We start from the raw sequence: 20931 nt of genomic DNA on the forward strand, positions 1-20931 counted from the left end.
GCAAAACTTGCCAAACTGAAAGATGCTTATGTCTTATCAAATATAATGTTTTTTTGCAATGCAGTGAGACAGATTTTAATGTGTTAGAAGTTATATGCACAAAATCTTATTTTAGAGCTCCAATGCTCAAGATTGTCAGTTTACAGGTTTTTGAGTCCACTAATGTTAAAATAGTGCTTCTGTTCAAATGAACCGCAAACTAGCCCAAATCTGCTTAAAACCTTCTCTCTCAATGAGAGAAAGCTGTTTCATTCATTGTTTAGTGCAAAACTTGCCAAACTGAAAGATGCTTATGTCTTATCAAATATAATGTTTTTACAATGCAGTAAAACCGTTTCTAATGCGTTAGAAGTTAAATGCACAAAATCTTATTTTAGAGCTCCAATGCTCAAGATTGTCAGTTTACAGGTTTCTGAGTCCACTAATGTTAAAATAGTGCTTCTGTTCAAATGAACTGCAAACTAGCCCAAATCTGCTTAAAACCTCTCTCAATGAGAGAAAGCTGTTTCATACATTGTTGAGTGCAAAATTTGCCAAACTGAAAGATTCTTATGTCTAATGATATAAAATGTGTTTTACAATGCAGTGAGACAGATTTTAATGTGTTAGAAGTTATATGCACAAAATCTTATTTTAGAGCTCCAATGCTCAAAGATTGTCAGTTTACAGGTTTCTGAGTCCACTAATGTTAAAATAGTGCTTCTGTTCAAATCAACAGAAAACTAGCCCAAATCTGCTTAAAACCTTCTCTCTCAATGAGAGAATGCTGTTTCATTCAATGTTTAGTGCAAAACTTGCCAAACTGAAAGATGTTTATGTCTAATGATATAAAATGTGTTTTGCAATGCAGTGAGACAGATTTTAATGTGTTAGAAGTTATATGCACAAAATCTTATTTTAGAGCTCCAATGCTCAAGATTGTCAGTTTGCAGGTTTCTGAGTCCACTAATGTTAAAATAGTGCTTCTGTTCAAATGAACAGCAAAATAGCCCAAATCTGCTTAAAACCTTCTCTCTCAATGAGAGAAAGCTGTTTCATACATTGTTTAGTGCAAAACTTGCCAAACTGAAAGATTCTTATGTCTAATGATATAAAATGTGTTTTGCAATGCAGGTGAGACAGATTTTAATGTGTTAGAAGTTATATGCACAAAATCTTATTTTAGAGCTCCAATGCTCAAGATTGTCAGTTTACAGGTTTCTGAGTCCACTAATCTTAAAATAGTGCTTCTGTTCAAATGAACTGCAAACTAGCCCAAATCTGCTTAAAACCTCTCTCAATGAGAGAAAGCTGTTTCATAAATTGTTTAGTGCAAAACTTGCCAAACTGAAAGATTCGTATGTCTAATGATATAAAATGTGTTTTGCAATGCAGTGAGACAGATTTTAATGTGTTAGAAGTTATATGCACAAAATCTTATTTTAGAGCTCCAATGCTCAAGATTGTCAGTTTACAGGTTTCTGAGTCCACTAATGTTAAAATAGTGCTTCTGTTCAAATCAACAGAAAACTAGCCCAAATCTGCTTAAAACCTTCTCTCTCAATGAGCGAATGCTGTTTCATTCAATGTTTAGTGCAAAACTTGCCAAACTGAAAGATGCTTATGTCTTATCAAATATAATGTTTTTTTACAATGCAGTAAAACAGTTTCTAATGTGTTAGAAGTTAAATGCACAAAATCTTATTTTACAGCTCCAATGCTCAAGATTGTCAGTTTACAGGTTTCTGAGTCCACTAATGTTAAAATAGTGCTTCTGTTCAAATGAACTGCAAACTAGCCCAATTCTGCTTAAAACCTTCTCTCTCAATGAGAGAAAGCTGTTTCATTCATTGTTTAGTGCAAAACTTGCCAAACTGAAAGATTCTTATGTCTAATGATATAAAGTGTGTTTTGCAATGCAGTGAGACAGATTTTAATGTGTTAGAAGTTATATGCACAAAATCTTATTTTAGAGCTTCAGTGCTCAAGATTGTCTGATTACAGGTTTCTGAGATCACTAATGTTAAAATAGTGCTTCTGTTCAAATGAACAGCAAACTAGCCCAAATCTGCTTAAAACCTTCTCTCTCAATGAGAGAAAGCTGTTTCATTTAATGTTTAGTGCAAAACTTGCCAAACTGAAAGATGCCTATGTCTTATCAAATATAATGTTTTTTACAATGCAGTAAAACCGTTTCTAATGTGTTAGAAGTTAAATGCACAAAATCTTATTTTAGAGCTCCAATGCTCAAGATTGTCAGTTTACAGGTTTCTGAGACCACTAATGTTAAAATAGTGCTTCTGTTCAAATGAACACCAAACTAGCCCAAATCTGCTTAAAACCTTCTCTCTCAATGATAGAAGGCTGTTTCTTTCAATGTTTAGTGCACAACTTGCCAAACTAAAAGATGCTTATGTCTTATCAAATATAATGTTTTTTACAATGCAGTAAAACCATTTCTAATGCGTTAGAAGTTAAATGCACAAAATCTTATTTTAGAGCTCCAATGCTCAAGATTGTCTGTTTAGAGGTTTCTTAGTCCACTAATGTTCAAATAGTGCTTTCTGTTCAAATGAACTGCAAACTAGCCCAATTCTGCTTAAAAACTTCTCTCTCAATGAGAGAAAGCTGCTTCATTCAATGTTTAGTGCAAAACTTGCCAAACTGAAAGATGCTTATGTCTAATGATATAAAATGTTTTTTGCAATGCAGTGAGACAGTTTTAAATGTGTTAGAAGTTATATGCACAAAATCTTATTTTAGAGCTCCAATGCTCAAGATTGTCAGTTTACAGGTTTCTGAGTCCACTAATCTTAAAATAGTGCTTCTGTTCAAATGAACTGCAAACTAGCCCAAATCTGCTTAAAACCTCTCTCAATGAGAGAAAGCTGTTTCATAAATTGTTTAGTGCAAAACTTGCCAAACTGAAAGATTCGTATGTCTAATGATATAAAATGTGTTTTGCAATGCAGTGAGACAGATTTTAATGTGTTAGAAGTTATATGCACAAAATCTTATTTTAGAGCTTCAGTGCTCAAGATTGTCTGATTACAGGTTTCTGAGATCACTAATGTTAAAATAGTGCTTCTGTTCAAATGAACAGCAAACTAGCCCAAATCTGCTTAAAACCTTCTCTCTCAATGAGAGAAAGCTGTTTCATTTAATGTTTAGTGCAAAACTTGCCAAACTGAAAGATGCCTATGTCTTATCAAATATAATGTTTTTTACAATGCAGTAAAACCGTTTCTAATGTGTTAGAAATTAAATGCACAAAATCTTATTTTAGAGCTCCAATGCTCAAGATTGTCAGTTTACAGGTTTCTGAGACCACTAATGTTAAAATAGTGCTTCTGTTCAAATGAACACCAAACTAGCCCAAATCTGCTTAAAACCTTCTCTCTCAATGAGAGAAGGCTGTTTCTTTCAATGTTTAGTGCACAACTTGCCAAACTAAAAGATGCTTATGTCTTATCAAATATAATGTTTTTTACAATGCAGTAAAACCATTTCTAATGCGTTAGAAGTTAAATGCACAAAATCTTATTTTAGAGCTCCAATGCTCAAGATTGTCAGTTTAGAGGTTTCTTAGTCCACTAATGTTCAAATAGTGCTTTCTGTTCAAATGAACTGCAAACTAGCCCAATTCTGCTTAAAAACTTCTCTCTCAATGAGAGAAAGCTGCTTCATTCAATGTTTAGTGCAAAACTTGCCAAACTGAAAGATGCTTATGTCTAATGATATAAAATGTTTTTTGCAATGCAGTGAGACAGTTTTAAATGTGTTAGAAGTTATATGCACAAAATCTTATTTTAGAGCTCCAATGCTCAAGATTGTCAGTTTACAGGTTTCTGAGACCACTAATGTTAAAATAGTGCTTCTGTTCAAATGAACACCAAACTAGCCCAAATCTGCTTAAAACCTTCTCTCTCAATGAGAGAAAGCTGTTTCATTCAATGTTTAGTGCAAAACTTGCCAAACTAAAAGACGCTTATGTCTTATCAAATATAATGTTTTTTACAATGCAGTAAAACCATTTCTAATGCGTTAGAAGTTAAATGCACAAAATCTTATTTTAGAGCTCCAATGCTCAAGATTGTCAGTTTACAGGTTTCTTAGTCCACTAATGTTCAAATAGTTCTTTCTGTTCAAATGAACTGCAAACTAGCCCAATTCTGCTTAAAACCTTCTCTCTCAATGAGAGAAAGCTGCTTCATTCAATGTTTAGTGCAAAACTTGCCAAACTGAAAGATGCTTATGTCTTATCAAATATAATGTTTTTTTGCAATGCAGTGAGACAGATTTTAATGTGTTAGAAGTTATATGCACAAAATCTTATTTTAGAGCTCCAATGCTCAAGATTGTCAGTTTACAGGTTTCTGAGACCACTAAAGTTAAAATAGTTCTTCTGTTCAAGTGAACAGCAAACTAGCCCAAATCTGCTTAAAACCTTCTCTCTCAATGAGAGAAAGCTGTTTCATTCAATGTTTAGTGCAAAACTTGCCAAACTGAAAGATGCTTATGTCTAATGATATAAAATGTGTTTTGCAATGCAGTGAGACAGATTTTAATGTGTTAGAAGTTATATGCACAAAATCTTATTTTAGAGCTCCAATGCTCAAGATTGTCAGTTACAGGTTTCTGAGTCCACTAATGTTAAAACAGTGCTTCTGTTCAAATCAACAGAAAACTAGCCCAAATCTGCTTAAAACCTTCTCTCTCAATGAGAGAATGCTGTTTCATTCAATGTTTAGTGCAAAACTTGCCAAACTGAAAGATGCTTATGTCTTATCAAATATAATGTTTTTTACAATGCAGTAAAACCGTTTCTAATGCGTTAGAAGTTAAATGCACAAAATCTTATTTTAGAGCTCCAATGCTCAAGATTGTCAGTTTACGGGTTTCTGAGTCCACTAATGTTAAAATAGTGCTTCTGTTCAAATGAACTGCAAATTAGCCCAAATCTGCTTAAAACCTCTCTCAATGAGAGAAAGCTGTTTCATACATTGTTTAGTGCAAAACTTGCCAAACTGAAAGATTCTTATGTCTAATGATATAAAATGTGTTTTGCAATGCAGTGAGACAGATTTTAATGTGTTAGAAGTTATATGCACAAAATCTTATTTTAGAGCTCCAATGCTCAAGATTGTCAGTTTACAGGTTTCTGAGTCCACTAATGTTAAAATAGTGCTTCTGTTCAAATCAACAGAAAACTAGCCCAAATCTGCTTAAAACCTTCTCTCTCAATGAGAGAATGCTGTTTCATTCAATGTTTAGTGCAAAACTTGCCAAACTGAAAGATGCTTATGTCTTATCAAATATAATGTTTTTTACAATGCAGTAAAACCGTTTCTAATGCGTTAGAAGTTAAATGCACAAAATCTTATTTTAGAGCTCCAATGCTCAAGATTGTCAGTTTACGGGTTTCTGAGTCCACTAATGTTAAAATAGTGCTTCTGTTCAAATGAACTGCAAATTAGCCCAAATCTGCTTAAAACCTCTCTCAATGAGAGAAAGCTGTTTCATACATTGTTTAGTGCAAAACTTGCCAAACTGAAAGATTCTTATGTCTAATGATATAAAATGTGTTTTGCAATGCAGTGAGACAGATTTTAATGTGTTAGAAGTTATATGCACAAAATCTTATTTTAGAGCTCCAATGCTCAAGATTGTCAGTTTACAGGTTTCTGAGTCCACTAATGTTAAAATAGTGCTTCTGTTCAAATCAACAGAAAACTAGCCCAAATCTGCTTAAAACCTTCTCTCTCAATGAGAGAATGCTGTTTCATTCAATGTTTAGTGCAAAACTTGCCAAACTGAAAGATGCTTATGTCTTATCAAATATAATGTTTTTTTTGCAATGCAGTGAGACAGATTTTAATGTGTTAGAAGTTATATGCACAAAATCTTATTTTAGAGCTCCAAGGTTCAAGATTGTCAGTTTACAGGTTTCTGACACCACTAATGTTAAAATAGTGCTTCTGTTCAAATGAACAGCAAACTAGCCCAAATCTGCTTAAAACCTTCTCTCTCAATGAGAGAAAGCTGTTTCATTCAATGTTTAGTGCAAAACTTGCCAAACTGAAAGATGCTTATGTCTAATGACATAAAATGTGTTTTGCAATGCAGTGAGACAGATTTTAATGTGTTAGTAGTTATATGCACAAAATCTTATTTTAGAGCTCCAATGCTCAAGATTGTCAGTTTACAGGTTTCTGAGTCTACTAATGTTAAAATAGTGCTCCTGTTCAAATGAACCGCAAACTAGCCCAAATCTGCTTAAAACCTTCTCTCTCAATGAGAGAAAGCTGTTTCATTCAATGTTTAGTGCAAAACTTGCCAAACTGAAAGATTCTTATGTCTAATGATATAAAATGTGTTTTGCAATGCAGTGAGACAGATTATAATGTGTTAGAAGTTATATGCACAAAATCTTATTTTAGAGCTTCAGTGCTCAAGATTGTCTGATTACAGGTTTCTGAGATCACTAATGTTAAAATAGTGCTTCTGTTCAAATGAACACCAAACTAGCCCAAATCTGCTTAAAACTTTCTCTCTCAATGAGAGAAAGCTGTTTCATTTAATGTTTAGTGCAAAACTTGCCAAACTGAAAGATGCCTATGTCTTATCAAATATAATGTTTTTTACAATGCAGTAAAACCGTTTCTAATGTGTTAGAAGTTAAATGCACAAAATCTTCTTTTAGAGCTCCAATGCTCAAGATTGTCAGTTTACAGGTTTCTGAGACCACTATTGTTAAAATAGTGCTTCTGTTCAAATGAACACCAAACTAGCCCAAATCTGCTTAAAACCTTCTCTCTCAATGAGAGAAAGCTGTTTCTTTCAATGTTTAGTGCAAAACTTGCCAAACTAAAAGATGCTTATGTCTTATCAAATATAATGTTTTTTACAATGCAGTAAAACCATTTCTAATGCGTTAGAAGTTAAATGCACAAAATCTTATTTTAGAGCTCCAATGCTCAAGATTGTCAGTTTAGAGGTTTCTTAGTCCACTAATGTTCAAATAGTGCTTTCTGTTCAAATGAACTGCAAACTAGCCCAATTCTGCTTAAAAACTTCTCTCTCAATGAGAGAAAGCTGCTTCATTCAATGTTTAGTGCAAAACTTGCCAAACTGAAAGATGCTTATGTCTAATGATATAAAATGTTTTTTGCAATGCAGTGAGACAGTTTTAAATGTGTTAGAAGTTATATGCACAAAATCTTATTTTAGAGCTCCAATGCTCAAGATTGTCAGTTTACAGGTTTCTGAGACCACTAATGTTAAAATAGTGCTTCTGTTCAAATGAACACCAAACTAGCCCAAATCTGCTTAAAACCTTCTCTCTCAATGAGAGAAAGCTGTTTCATTCAATGTTTAGTGCAAAACTTGCCAAACTAAAAGACGCTTATGTCTTATCAAATATAATGTTTTTTACAATGCAGTAAAACCATTTCTAATGCGTTAGAAGTTAAATGCACAAAATCTTATTTTAGAGCTCCAATGCTCAAGATTGTCAGTTTACAGGTTTCTTAGTCCACTAATGTTCAAATAGTTCTTTCTGTTCAAATGAACTGCAAACTAGCCCAATTCTGCTTAAAACCTTCTCTCTCAATGAGAGAAAGCTGCTTCATTCAATGTTTAGTGCAAAACTTGCCAAACTGAAAGATGCTTATGTCTTATCAAATATAATGTTTTTTGCAATGCAGTGAGACAGATTTTAATGTGTTAGAAGTTATATGCACAAAATCTTATTTTAGAGCTCCAATGCTCAAGATTGTCAGTTTACAGGTTTCTGAGACCACTAAAGTTAAAATAGTTCTTCTGTTCAAGTGAACAGCAAACTAGCCCAAATCTGCTTAAAACCTTCTCTCTCAATGAGAGAAAGCTGTTTCATTCAATGTTTAGTGCAAAACTTGCCAAACTGAAAGATGCTTATGTCTAATGATATAAAATGTGTTTTGCAATGCAGTGAGACAGATTTTAATGTGTTAGAAGTTATATGCACAAAATCTTATTTTAGAGCTCCAATGCTCAAGATTGTCAGTTACAGGTTTCTGAGTCCACTAATGTTAAAACAGTGCTTCTGTTCAAATCAACAGAAAACTAGCCCAAATCTGCTTAAAACCTTCTCTCTCAATGAGAGAATGCTGTTTCATTCAATGTTTAGTGCAAAACTTGCCAAACTGAAAGATGCTTATGTCTTATCAAATATAATGTTTTTTACAATGCAGTAAAACCGTTTCTAATGCGTTAGAAGTTAAATGCACAAAATCTTATTTTAGAGCTCCAATGCTCAAGATTGTCAGTTTACGGGTTTCTGAGTCCACTAATGTTAAAATAGTGCTTCTGTTCAAATGAACTGCAAATTAGCCCAAATCTGCTTAAAACCTCTCTCAATGAGAGAAAGCTGTTTCATACATTGTTTAGTGCAAAACTTGCCAAACTGAAAGATTCTTATGTCTAATGATATAAAATGTGTTTTGCAATGCAGTGAGACAGATTTTAATGTGTTAGAAGTTATATGCACAAAATCTTATTTTAGAGCTCCAATGCTCAAGATTGTCAGTTTACAGGTTTCTGAGTCCACTAATGTTAAAATAGTGCTTCTGTTCAAATCAACAGAAAACTAGCCCAAATCTGCTTAAAACCTTCTCTCTCAATGAGAGAATGCTGTTTCATTCAATGTTTAGTGCAAAACTTGCCAAACTGAAAGATGCTTATGTCTTATCAAATATAATGTTTTTTTTGCAATGCAGTGAGACAGATTTTAATGTGTTAGAAGTTATATGCACAAAATCTTATTTTAGAGCTCCAAGGTTCAAGATTGTCAGTTTACAGGTTTCTGAGTCCACTAATGTTAAAATAGTGCTTCTGTTCAAATGAACAGCAAACTAGCCCAAATCTGCTTAAAACCTTCTCTCTCAATGAGAGAAAGCTGTTTCATTCAATGTTTAGTGCAAAACTTGCCAAACTGAAAGATGCTTATGTCTAATGACATAAAATGTGTTTTGCAATGCAGTGAGACAGATTTTAATGTGTTAGTAGTTATATGCACAAAATCTTATTTTAGAGCTCCAATGCTCAAGATTGTCAGTTTACAGGTTTCTGAGTCTACTAATGTTAAAATAGTGCTCCTGTTCAAATGAACCGCAAACTAGCCCAAATCTGCTTAAAACCTTCTCTCTCAATGAGAGAAAGCTGTTTCATTCAATGTTTAGTGCAAAACTTGCCAAACTGAAAGATTCTTATGTCTAATGATATAAAATGTGTTTTGCAATGCAGTGAGACAGATTATAATGTGTTAGAAGTTATATGCACAAAATCTTATTTTAGAGCTTCAGTGCTCAAGATTGTCTGATTACAGGTTTCTGAGATCACTAATGTTAAAATAGTGCTTCTGTTCAAATGAACACCAAACTAGCCCAAATCTGCTTAAAACTTTCTCTCTCAATGAGAGAAAGCTGTTTCATTTAATGTTTAGTGCAAAACTTGCCAAACTGAAAGATGCCTATGTCTTATCAAATATAATGTTTTTTACAATGCAGTAAAACTGTTTCTAATGTGTTAGAAGTTAAATGCACAAAATCTTCTTTTAGAGCTCCAATGCTCAAGATTGTCAGTTTACAGGTTTCTGAGACCACTATTGTTAAAATAGTGCTTCTGTTCAAATGAACACCAAACTAGCCCAAATCTGCTTAAAACCTTCTCTCTCAATGAGAGAAAGCTGTTTCTTTCAATGTTTAGTGCAAAACTTGCCAAACTAAAAGATGCTTATGTCTTATCAAATATAATGTTTTTTACAATGCAGTAAAACCATTTCTAATGCGTTAGAAGTTAAATGCACAAAATCTTATTTTAGAGCTCCAATGCTCAAGATTGTCAGTTTAGAGGTTTCTTAGTCCACTAATGTTCAAATAGTGCTTTCTGTTCAAATGAACTGCAAACTAGCCCAATTCTGCTTAAAAACTTCTCTCTCAATGAGAGAAAGCTGCTTCATTCAATGTTTAGTGCAAAACTTGCCAAACTGAAAGATGCTTATGTCTAATGATATAAAATGTTTTTTGCAATGCAGTGAGACAGTTTTAAATGTGTTAGAAGTTATATGCACAAAATCTTATTTTAGAGCTCCAATGCTCAAGATTGTCAGTTTACAGGTTTCTGAGACCACTAATGTTAAAATAGTGCTTCTGTTCAAATGAACACCAAACTAGCCCAAATCTGCTTAAAACCTTCTCTCTCAATGAGAGAAAGCTGTTTCATTCAATGTTTAGTGCAAAACTTGCCAAACTAAAAGACGCTTATGTCTTATCAAATATAATGTTTTTTACAATGCAGTAAAACCATTTCTAATGCGTTAGAAGTTAAATGCACAAAATCTTATTTTAGAGCTCCAATGCTCAAGATTGTCAGTTTACAGGTTTCTTAGTCCACTAATGTTCAAATAGTTCTTTCTGTTCAAATGAACTGCAAACTAGCCCAATTCTGCTTAAAACCTTCTCTCTCAATGAGAGAAAGCTGCTTCATTCAATGTTTAGTGCAAAACTTGCCAAACTGAAAGATGCTTATGTCTTATCAAATATAATGTTTTTTGCAATGCAGTGAGACAGATTTTAATGTGTTAGAAGTTATATGCACAAAATCTTATTTTAGAGCTCCAATGCTCAAGATTGTCAGTTTACAGGTTTCTGAGACCACTAAAGTTAAAATAGTTCTTCTGTTCAAGTGAACAGCAAACTAGCCCAAATCTGCTTAAAACCTTCTCTCTCAATGAGAGAAAGCTGTTTCATTCAATGTTTAGTGCAAAACTTGCCAAACTGAAAGATGCTTATGTCTAATGATATAAAATGTGTTTTGCAATGCAGTGAGACAGATTTTAATGTGTTAGAAGTTATATGCACAAAATCTTATTTTAGAGCTCCAATGCTCAAGATTGTCAGTTTACAGGTTTCTGAGTCCATTAATGTTAAAATACTGCTTCTGTTCAAATCAACAGAAAACTAGCCCAAATCTGCTTAAAACCTTCTCTCTCAATGAGAGAATGCTGTTTCATTCAATGTTTAGTGCAAAACTTGCCAAACTGAAAGATGCTTATGTCTTATCAAATATAATGTTTTTTACAATGCAGTAAAACCGTTTCTAATGCGTTAGAAGTTAAATGCACAAAATCTTATTTTAGAGCTCCAATGCTCAAGATTGTCAGTTTACAGGTTTCTGAGTCCACTAATGTTAAAATAGTGCTTCTGTTCAAATGGACTGCAAATTAGCCCAAATCTGCTTAAAACCTCTCTCAATGAGAGAAAGCTGTTTCATACATTGTTTAGTGCAAAACTTGCCAAACTGAAAGATTCTTATGTCTAATGATATAAAATGCGTTTTGCAATGCAGTGAGACAGATTTTAATGTGTTAGAAGTTATATGCACAAAATCTTATTTTAGAGCTCCAATGCTCAAGATTGTCAGTTTACAGGTTTCTGAGTCCACTAATGTTAAAATAGTGCTTCTGTTCAAATCAACAGAAAACTAGCCCAAATCTGCTTAAAACCTTCTCTCTCAATGAGAGAATGCTGTTTCATTCAATGTTTAGTGCAAAACTTGCCAAACTGAAAGATGCTTATGTCTTATCAAATATAATGTTTTTTTGCAATGCAGTGAGACAGATTTTAATGTGTTAGAAGTTATATGCACAAAATCTTATTTTAGAGCTCCAAGGTTCAAGATTGTCAGTTTACAGGTTTCTGACACCACTAATGTTAAAATAGTGCTTCTGTTCAAATGAACAGCAAACTAGCCCAAATCTGCTTAAAACCTTCTCTCTCAATGAGAGAAAGCTGTTTCATTCAATGTTTAGTGCAAAACTTGCCAAACTGAAAGATTCTTATGTCTAATGATATAAAATGTGTTTTGCAATGCAGTGAGACAGATTTTAATGTGTTAGAAGTTATATGCACAAAATCTTATTTTAGAGCTCCAATGCTCAAGATTGTCAGTTTACAGGTTTCTGAGTCCACTAATCTTAAAATAGTGCTTCTGTTCAAATGAACTGCAAACTAGCCCAAATCTGCTTAAAACCTCTCTCAATGAGAGAAAGCTGTTTCATACATTGTTTAGTGCAAAACTTGCCAAACTGAAAGATTCTTGTCTAATGATATAAAATGTGTTTTGCAATGCAGTGAGACAGATTTTAATGTGTTAGAAGTTATATGCACAAAATCTTATTTTAGAGCTCCAATGCTCAAGATTGTCAGTTTACAGGTTTCTGAGTCCACTAATGTTAAAATAGTGCTTCTGTTCAAATGAACCGCAAACTAGCCCAAATTTGCTTAAAACCTTCTCTCTCAATGAGAGAAAGCTGTTTCATTCATTGTTTAGTGCAAAACTTGCCAAACTGAAAGATGCTTATGTCTTATCAAATATAATGTTTTTTACAATGCAGTAAAACCGTTTCTAATGCGTTAGAAGTTAAATGCACAAAATCTTATTTTAGAGCTCCAATGCTCAAGATTGTCAGTTTACAGGTTTCTGAGTCCACTAATGTTCAAATAGTGCTTCTGTTCAAATGAACTGCAAACTAGCCCAAATCTGCTTAAAACCTCTCTCAATGAGAGAAAGCTGTTTCATACATTGTTTAGTGCAAAACTTGCCAAACTGAAAGATTCTTATGTCTAATGATATAAAATGTGTTTTGCAATGCAGTGAGACAGATTTTAATGTGTTAGAAGTTATATGCACAAAATCTTATTTTAGAGCTCCAATGCTCAAGATTGTCAGTTTACAGGTTTCTGAGTCCACTAATGTTAAAATAGTGCTTCTGTGCAAATCAACAGAAAACTAGCCCAAATCTGCTTAAAACCTTCTCTCTCAATGAGAGAATGCTGTTTCATTCAATGTTTAGTGCAAAACTTGCCAAACTGAAAGATGCTTATGTCTTATCAAATATAATGTTTTTTTGCAATGCAGTGAGACAGATTTTAATGTGTTAGAAGTTATATGCACAAAATCTTATTTTAGAGCTCCAATGCTCAAGATTGTCAGTTTACAGGTTTTTGAGTCCACTAATGTTAAAATAGTGCTTCTGTTCAAATGAACCGCAAACTAGCCCAAATCTGCTTAAAACCTTCTCTCTCAATGAGAGAAAGCTGTTTCATTCATTGTTTAGTGCAAAACTTGCCAAACTGAAAGATGCTTATGTCCTATCAAATATAATGTTTTTTACAATGCAGTAAAACCGTTTCTAATGCGTTAGAAGTTAAATGCACAAAATCTTATTTTAGAGCTCCAATGCTCAAGATTGTCAGTTTACAGGTTTCTGAGTCCACTAATGTTCAAATAGTGCTTCTTTTCAAATGAACTGCAAACTAGCCCAAATCTGCTTAAAACCTTCTCTCTCAATGAGAGAAAGCTGTTTCATACATTGTTGAGTGCAAAATTTGCCAAACTGAAAGATTCTTATGTCTAATGATATAAAATGTGTTTTACAATGCAGTGAGACAGATTTTAATGTGTTAGAAGTTATATGCACAAAATCTTATTTTAGAGCTCCAATGCTCAAAGATTGTCAGTTTACAGGTTTCTGAGTCCACTAATGTTAAAATAGTGCTTCTGTTCAAATCAACAGAAAACTAGCCCAAATCTGCTTAAAACCTTCTCTCTCAATGAGAGAATGCTGTTTCATTCAATTTTTAGTGCAAAACTTGCCAAACTGAAAGATGTTTATGTCTAATGATATAAAATGTGTTTTGCAATGCAGTGAGACAGATTTTAATGTGTTAGAAGTTATATGCACAAAATCTTATTTTAGAGCTCCAATGCTCAAGATTGTCAGTTTGCAGGTTTCTGAGTCCACTAATGTTAAAATAGTGCTTCTGTTCAAATGAACAGCAAACTAGCCCAAATCTGCTTAAAACCTTCTCTCTCAATGAGAGAAAGCTGTTTCATACATTGTTTAGTGCAAAACTTGCCAAACTGAAAGATTCTTATGTCTAATGATATAAAATGTGTTTTGCAATGCAGTGAGACAGATTTTAATGTGTTAGAAGGTATATGCACAAAATCTTATTTTAGAGCTCCAAGGTTCAAGATTGTCAGTTTACAGGTTTCTGACACCACTAATGTTAAAATAGTGCTTCTGTTCAAATGAACAGCAAACTAGCCCAAATCTGCTTAAAACCTTCTCTCTCAATGAGAGAAAGCTGTTTCATTCAATGTTTAGTGCAAAACTTGCCAAACTGAAAGATGCTTATGTCTAATGACATAAAATGTGTTTTGCAATGCAGTGAGACAGATTTTAATGTGTTAGTAGTTATATGCACAAAATCTTATTTTAGAGCTCCAATGCTCAAGATTGTCAGTTTACAGGTTTCTGAGTCCACTAATGTTAAAATAGTGCTCCTGATCAAATTAACCGCAAACTAGCCCAAATCTGCTTAAAACCTTCTCTCTCAATGAGAGAAAGCTGTTTCATTCAATGTTTAGTGCAAAACTTGCCAAACTGAAAGATTCTTATGTCTAATGATATAAAATGTGTTTTGCAATGCAGTGAGACAGATTATAATGTGTTAGAAGTTATATGCACAAAATCTTATTTTAGAGCTTCAGTGCTCAAGATTGTCTGATTACAGGTTTCTGAGATCACTAATGTTAAAATAGTGCTTCTGTTTAAATGAACACCAAACTAGCCCAAATCTGCTTAATACTTTCTCTCTCAATGAGAGAAAGCTGTTTCATTTAATGTTTAGTGCAAAACTTGCCAAACTGAAAGATGCCTATGTCTTATCAAATATAATGTTTTTTACAATGCAGTAAAACCGTTTCTAATGTGTTAGAAGTTAAATGCACAAAATCTTATTTTAGAGCTCCAATGCTCAAGATTGTCAGTTTACAGGTTTCTGAGACCACTATTGTTAAAATAGTGCTTCTGTTCAAATGAACACCAAACTAGCCCAAATCTGCTTAAAACCTTCTCTCTCAATGAGAGAAAGCTGTTTCTTTCAATGTTTAGTGCAAAACTTGCCAAACTAAAAGATGCTTATGTCTTATCAAATATAATGTTTTTTACAATGGAGTAAAACCATTTCTAATGCGTTAGAAGTTAAATGCACAAAATCTTATTTTAGAGCTCCAATGCTCAAGATTGTCAGTTTAGAGGTTTCTTAGTCCACTAATGTTCAAATAGTGCTTTCTGTTCAAATGAACTGCAAACTAGCCCAATTCTGCTTAAAAACTTCTCTCTCAATGAGAGAAAGCTGCTTCATTCAATGTTTAGTGCAAAACTTGCCAAACTGAAAGATGCTTATGTCTAATGATATAAAATGTTTTTTGCAATGCAGTGAGACAGTTTTAAATGTGTTAGAAGTTATATGCACAAAATCTTATTTTAGAGCTCCAATGCTCAAGATTGTCAGTTTACAGGTTTCTGAGACCACTAATGTTAAAATAGTGCTTCTGTTCAAATGAACACCAAACTAGCCCAAATCTGCTTAAAACCTTCTCTCTCAATGAGAGAAAGCTGTTTCATTCAATGTTTAGTGCAAAACTTGCCAAACTAAAAGACGCTTATGTCTTATCAAATATAATGTTTTTTACAATGCAGTAAAACCATTTCTAATGCGTTAGAAGTTAAATGCACAAAATCTTATTTTAGAGCTCCAATGCTCAAGATTGTCAGTTTACAGGTTTCTTAGTCCACTAATGTTCAAATAGTTCTTTCTGTTCAAATGAACTGCAAACTAGCCCAATTCTGCTTAAAACCTTCTCTCTCAATGAGAGAAAGCTGCTTCATTCAATGTTTAGTGCAAAACTTGCCAAACTGAAAGATGCTTATGTCTTATCAAATATAATGTTTTTTGCAATGCAGTGAGACAGATTTTAATGTGTTAGAAGTTATATGCACAAAATCTTATTTTAGAGCTCCAATGCTCAAGATTGTCAGTTTACAGGTTTCTGAGACCACTAAAGTTAAAATAGTTCTTCTGTTCAAGTGAACAGCAAACTAGCCCAAATCTGCTTAAAACCTTCTCTCTCAATGAGAGAAAGCTGTTTCATTCAATGTTTAAGTGCAAAACTTGCCAAACTGAAAGATGCTTATGTCTAATGATATAAAATGTGTTTTGCAATGCAGTGAGACAGATTTTAATGTGTTAGAAGTTATATGCACAAAATCTTATTTTAGAGCTCCAATGCTCAAGATTGTCAGTTTACAGGTTTCTGAGTCCATTAATGTTAAAATACTGCTTCTGTTCAAATCAACAGAAAACTAGCCCAAATCTGCTTAAAACCTTCTCTCTCAATGAGAGAATGCTGTTTCATTCAATGTTTAGTGCAAAACTTGCCAAACTGAAAGATGCTTATGTCTTATCAATTATAATGTTTTTTACAATGCAGTAAAACCGTTTCTAATGCGTTAGAAGTTAAATGCACAAAATCTTATTTTAGAGCTCCAATGCTCAAGATTGTCAGTTTACAGGTTTCTGAGTCCACTAATGTTAAAATAGTGCTTCTGTTCAAATGGACTGCAAATTAGCCCAAATCTGCTTAAAACCTCTCTCAATGAGAGAAAGCTGTTTCATACATTGTTTAGTGCAAAACTTGCCAAACTGAAAGATTCTTATGTCTAATGATATAAAATGCGTTTTGCAATGCAGTGAGACAGATTTTAATGTGTTAGAAGTTATATGCACAAAATCTTATTTTAGAGCTCCAATGCTCAAGATTGTCAGTTTACAGGTTTCTGAGTCCACTAATGTTAAAATAGTGCTTCTGTTCAAATCAACAGAAAACTAGCCCAAATCTGCTTAAAACCTTCTCTCTCAATGAGAGAATGCTGTTTCATTCAATGTTTAGTGCAAAACTTGCCAAACTGAAAGATGCTTATGTCTTATCAAATATAATGTTTTTTTGCAATGCAGTGAGACAGATTTTAATGTGTTAGAAGTTATATGCACAAAATCTTATTTTAGAGCTCCAAGGTTCAAGATTGTCAGTTTACAGGTTTCTGACACCACTAATGTTAAAATAGTGCTTCTGTTCAAATGAACAGCAAACTAGCCCAAATCTGCTTAAAACCTTCTCTCTCAATGAGAGAAAGCTGTTTCATTCAATGTTTAGTGCAAAACTTGCCAAACTGAAAGATGCTTATGTCTTATCAAATATAATGTTTTTTTGCAATGCAGTGAGACAGATTTTAATGTGTTAGAAGTTATATGCACAAAATCTTATTTTACAGCTCCAATGCTCAAGATTGTCAGTTTACAGGTTTCTGAGTCCACTAATGTTAAAATAGTGCTTCTGTTCAAATCAACAGAAAACTAGCCCAAATCTGCTTAAAACCTTCTCTCTCAATGAGAGAAAGCTGTTTCATACATTGTTTAGTGCAAAACTTGCCAAACTGAAAGATTCTTATGTCTAATGATATAAAATGTGTTTTGCAATGCAGTGAGACAGATTTTAATGTGTTAGAAGTTATATGCACAAAATCTTATTTTAGAGCTCCAATGCTCAAGATTGTCAGTTTACAGGTTTCTGAGTCCACTAATCTTAAAATAGTGCTTCTGTTCAAATGAACTGCAAACTAGCCCAAATCTGCTTAAAACCTCTCTCAATGAGAGAAAGCTGTTTCATACATTGTTTAGTGCAAAACTTGCCAAACTGAAAGATTCTTGTCTAATGATATAAAATGTGTTTTGCAATGCAGTGAGACAGATTTTAATGTGTTAGAAGTTATATGCACAAAATCTTATTTTAGAGCTCCAATGCTCAAGATTGTCAGTTTACAGGTTTCTGAGTCCACTAATGTTAAAATAGTGCTTCTGTTCAAATGAACCGCAAACTAGCCCAAATTTGCTTAAAACCTTCTCTCTCAATGAGAGAAAGCTGTTTCATTCATTGTTTAGTGCAAAACTTGCCAAACTGAAAGATGCTTATGTCTTATCAAATATAATGTTTTTTACAATGCAGTAAAACCGTTTCTAATGCGTTAGAAGTTAAATGCACAAAATCTTATTTTAGAGCTCCAATGCTCAAGATTGTCAGTTTACAGGTTTCTGAGTCCACTAATGTTCAAATAGTGCTTCTGTTCAAATGAACTGCAAACTAGCCCAAATCTGCTTAAAACCTCTCTCAATGAGAGAAAGCTGTTTCATACATTGTTTAGTGCAAAACTTGCCAAACTGAAAGATTCTTATGTCTAATGATATAAAATGTGTTTTGCAATGCAGTGAGACAGATTTTAATGTGTTAGAAGTTATATGCACAAAATCTTATTTTAGAGCTCCAATGCTCAAGATTGTCAGTTTACAGGTTTCTGAGTCCACTAATGTTAAAATAGTGCTTCTGTGCAAATCAACAGAAAACTAGCCCAAATCTGCTTAAAACCTTCTCTCTCAATGAGAGAATGCTGTTTCATTCAATGTTTAGTGCAAAACTTGCCAAACTGAAAGATGCTTATGTCTTATCAAATATAATGTTTTTTTGCAATGCAGTGAGACAGATTTTAATGTGTTAGAAGTTATATGCACAAAATCTTATTTTAGAGCTCCAATGCTCAAGATTGTCAGTTTACAGGTTTTTGAGTCCACTAATGTTAAAATAGTGCTTCTGTTCAAATGAACCGCAAACTAGCCCAAATCTGCTTAAAACCTTCTCTCTCAATGAGAGAAAGCTGTTTCATTCATTGTTTAGTGCAAAACTTGCCAAACTGAAAGATGCTTATGTCTTATCAAATATAATGTTTTTTACAATGCAGTAAAACCGTTTCTAATGCGTTAGAAGTTAAATGCACAAAATCTTATTTTAGAGCTCCAATGCTCAAGATTGTCAGTTTACAGGTTTCTGAGTCCACTAATGTTCAAATAGTGCTTCTTTTCAAATGAACTGCAAACTAGCCCAAATCTGCTTAAAACCTTCTCTCTCAATGAGAGAAAGCTGTTTCATACATTGTTGAGTGCAAAATTTGCCAAACTGAAAGATTCTTATGTCTAATGATATAAAATGTGTTTTACAATGCAGTGAGACAGATTTTAATGTGTTAGAAGTTATATGCACAAAATCTTATTTTAGAGCTCCAATGCTCAAAGATTGTCAGTTTACAGGTTTCTGAGTCCACTAATGTTAAAATAGTGCTTCTGTTCAAATCAACAGAAAACTAGCCCAAATCTGCTTAAAACCTTCTCTCTCAATGAGAGAATGCTGTTTCATTCAATTTTTAGTGCAAAACTTGCCAAACTGAAAGATGTTTATGTCTAATGATATAAAATGTGTTTTGCAATGCAGTGAGACAGATTTTAATGTGTTAGAAGTTATATGCACAAAATCTTATTTTAGAGCTCCAATGCTCAAGATTGTCAGTTTGCAGGTTTCTGAGTCCACTAATGTTAAAATAGTGCTTCTGTTCAAATGAACAGCAAACTAGCCCAAATCTGCTTAAAACCTTCTCTCTCAATGAGAGAAAGCTGTTTCATACATTGTTTAGTGCAAAACTTGCCAAACTGAAAGATTCTTATGTCTAATGATATAAAATGTGTTTTGCAATGCAGGTGAGACAGATTTTAATGTGTTAGAAGTTATATGCACAAAATCTTATTTTAGAGCTCCAATGCTCAAGATTGTCAGTTTACAGGTTTCTGAGTCCACTAATCTTAAAATAGTGCTTCTGTTCAAATGAACTGCAAACTAGCCCAAATCTGCTTAAAACCTCTCTCAATGAGAGAAAGCTGTTTCATAAATTGTTTAGTGCAAAACTTGCCAAACTGAAAGATTCGTATGTCTAATGATATAAAATGTGTTTTGCAATGCAGTGAGACAGATTTTAATGTGTTAGAAGTTATATGCACAAAATCGTCCCAAGGTTACGTATGTAACCCTAGTTCCTTGAAGGAACGAGACGCTGCGTTGAAACGCTTTTGGGGAACGTCCCTGACGAGACCGACTCTGAATATCGTGTGCAATCAGTCCATCGGAAAGGCGTGACGTCACGGGCGGGGTGACGTAGCGACCAGGAAGCTATAAAAGCACGTGCCGTGCAGCTGGCTTCAGCTTCGAGTAGGGAAGCAAGCGCCGGCAGGGGTGCCGGGAGTATGGCTCTGCGACGCAGCGTCTCGTTCCTTCAAGGAACTAGGGTTACATACGTAACCTTGGGACGTTCCTTTTCAGGAACTCGAGCTGCGTCGAAACGCTTTTGGGGAACGATGTGCCAACGCTGCCAGACTTCCAAATCCCTGCCTAGTGTGTAGTCAAAAGAGCACAGCTAAGACGAGAGAACAGAAGAGCCCGGCGTGGCTCGCATGTCAAGATCGTAAAATCGGACAAATGTGGAGGGCGTGGACCACCCCGCAGCGTTGCAGATGTCCAAGAGGGACACACCTGCTGAGAAGGCCTTGGAGGCCGCCATACTCCGAGTAGAGTGAGCCTTGGCCCCCAAAGGGGGGGGAAGACCAGAGGACTCATAGGAGAGGTTGATAGCCTCGACTATCCAACGACTAAGGGTCTGCTTGGTGGCAGGAGAACCCTTGTTAGAAGGACCGTAGCAAACAAGCAATTGGTCTGATTTTCTCCACAGGGCAGCTCTGTGGACGTATGCGTCCAGTGCTCGCACTGGACACATACAGTTTAGCTTCTCTTGGTCGTGCTCCCGAAAGGGAGGAGGACAGAAGGCCTGCAGTACGATAGGCTGTGGTGTAACAGAGGGAACCTTCGGAACGTAACCCGCTCGAGGGTATAAAAATGCTTTGGCCATACCAGGGGCAAAGTCTAAGTAGGTAGGGGCCACCGAAAGGGCCTGAAGATCTCCAACTCTCTTCAGAGAGGTGATTGCCAGTAATAGGGCAGTTTTAAGTGTCAGATGTCTATCTGAGATATCTTGTATAGGCTCGAATGGAGCTTTACAAAGAGCCTCTAGCACCACAACCAAATCCCAGGGGGGAACACGGGATCGTACTGGAGGTCTCAGCCTCAGCGCAC

The sequence above is a fragment of the Carassius carassius genome, chromosome 8 (assembly GCF_963082965.1).
Source record: "Carassius carassius chromosome 8, fCarCar2.1, whole genome shotgun sequence".
Lineage (NCBI taxonomy): Eukaryota > Metazoa > Chordata > Actinopteri > Cypriniformes > Cyprinidae > Carassius > Carassius carassius.